The sequence below is a fragment of the Copadichromis virginalis genome, linkage group LG18 (genome assembly GCF_057382275.1).
Source record: "Copadichromis virginalis isolate Kocher_CV1m ecotype Utaka linkage group LG18, C_Virginalis_male_GT1.1, whole genome shotgun sequence".
In the NCBI taxonomy this organism is placed as follows: domain Eukaryota; kingdom Metazoa; phylum Chordata; class Actinopteri; order Cichliformes; family Cichlidae; genus Copadichromis; species Copadichromis virginalis.
In genome coordinates this window covers 30,234,693-30,237,160 of record NC_140635.1, presented here as the reverse complement: position 1 = coordinate 30,237,160, position 2,468 = coordinate 30,234,693, and positions in this window count along the sequence as shown.

Sequence of the window (2,468 nt, the reverse complement as noted above, 5' to 3'; positions counted from 1 at the left end):
GTGGAACAACTTGACTGGCCTGCACAGAGTCGAAGCCTCATCCTGTTAGAACACCTTTCAGATGAATTAGAGCGGGGTCTATGAGCCAGGCCTTCTGTCCAACTTCTGTCTGACCTCAAACATGTACTAGTGGAAGAATGGTCAGAAATTTTCAGAAACACTCCTTGTGGAAAGCCTTCCCAGACAAGTCCAAGCTGTTAAAGCTGCAAAGGCTCATATTAATCATATTTAAACCTATGGATTAAGAATGGGATGGAACTCAAGTTCATATGCATGTGACAAGCAAATACTTTTGGCAATAAAGTGTATATTAGACAAGTACTGAAAGTATGGCTACATGTACTGTAAATGGATCCATACAGTACCTTCTCGCTAGCAGTCCTCTTCAAAAAAGGGTGAAGAAATTACAGGAGGTCTAAGATCTGAGCACATGCAGTGAGTGGCATGAACAAGAAGACACGATGAAAGAGAGGAGTGAATAAGTCTGGCATTTTGTTGATCTGCAGTAAACTTCCATTAAAGTAAGAAGATTTCTTACCTGTCTGAAATGTAGGTGAGAAGAAGTAGTCACTTAAATAAGCTAAACACTGCCTGAATGACACTATTTAAGTAATTAGATTATGTCCACTCCTGCTATCACCGCAGCGTTTTTACAAGTGCACTTTACGGTTTGACTCTCATCTATTTTTAGTGTTTCCCAGAGGAAAACATTTGAGTTGACCTTCACAGCAATGACTCTGCTTGAAACAACTGATTCCACAGCAGCCAGTTGCTAAATGGGCTCACATACAGATTGAGAGGGAGTGTTAAACAGCTGGCTGTATGGAGACAGCTTAACATCAGCGTCATTCCACCAGAGGCTACACTCTGCTTTGTCAGGGTTCCTGCTGTTACAACACTTCATTTTGTCTGATTCCTGTCTTTCTTGCGTTTACGCCTGAAGAGGAACAAAAAAAGGGGGGGTAGACAGTGAGCCAGTGAACTATTAGCAGGAACATGGAGGATCACTTTTAAGACCGGAGAGTGGATAACAGCATGAGCTGAGCTCTTTGGCTTTCTGTTTCATGGCTCTACTGATCTGTTAATGTCACACGCCAAAAAAGCTGAAAAGAATATCGATTGGACAGGACGCCCAAAGGGCTCCACCGTCCTTTTTCCAGACATCTTTGAGGTCTTAGATGTATTAAAACAGCCAAGATTTGACACCATGCCAGAATAGGAGGTAGGTGAGACCTTCACTTGAATAAATTTCTGCCAGGATGCTCGCGTTGGGGTTTAACCGTTTATTGCAACTCACTCTCAATCACTCTTTTTGGCTCTGCTCCTGATGTTCTCCAGGAGCAAATTATAAAAGGTCCTCTCTGAGTTCAAAGCCCCTCGGGCTGAGCCCAAAGCATTCATAGGAACAGGAATCGACAGAGGAAATACATCCTAGAAAAAATACATACACGAATCTAAATGCTAATGCAGGACAAGAGAGTATCAGGTGGTACAGCTGCATGGCCCAGGAGTGTGTGCAGAGGAAATTACTTTAACCAGAAGGCTGTGGTCATATATGCCTGTACACAAAGTGCTCAGCAAGATTAGTTCCTTCCCGTTTGTAACATTGTGTTTTTTCTTAGTGCAAATAACAAGGAAATATTGACATTAGCAACTATTTTTATTGTGATTTTAATAAACAAAATGCACTTTATTGTTTTTTTTTTAAATTTACTGTTTGTTTGTTTTTTGCTGTAAGCTCATCCACAAATCTTAAACTGCTGCCTTTTTTTCTGAATGATTACAACTCGACCAGCATTATGTCACTTAATGTTGACATGCTATGCTCATTTCCAACTTGGTATTTTTTGGGAAGATCTCTCTTAGGCTAGCTTTCAACATACCGAATAATCCTTATTTTTTTTATTAATTTTTGTTAATCCTTATTGTCTGCCCCCATTTATTTATCTGTTAGCCTCTTTGCTATTAGGTCAGTCCCCTTTTTCATCTTCTTCTGGCCGTATTAATTAAATGCAGTCATGTGAATTTAGTCCTGTGAAAAAGTACACTCTTAATTTTCCATAGGAATTAAGTCAGTCATTAAGAAGTCAGGTGCAGTTGATTAACTGGTTATCAGCAAGTGAGACCACCTCTATAAATGCAGACATTTTGGCAGTCAAACTGCAATAAACCCAGATATGTAAATGCATTGACAAAAGTGACATCTACCCATAAGTGTATCGGGTCACTGTCAAATGCCTGGCATACCAGATTATCAGTCCAGTCCAGCCACAACAGCTAAAGCTTGAAGAAGACAATGGTACCGTGAAGGCCTGGGTGTTTGAAGGTTCCTACATGCACTCTTCTGGACAAAGACCTGTGCCTGGAATCTGCTGGAGCCGCTCTTTCACTTTGTGTGTGTTAGAAATGAAAGGATGCCATATGATTTGAGTGAAATTAAAATGATCAACCAACAGCTTGCTGAATTC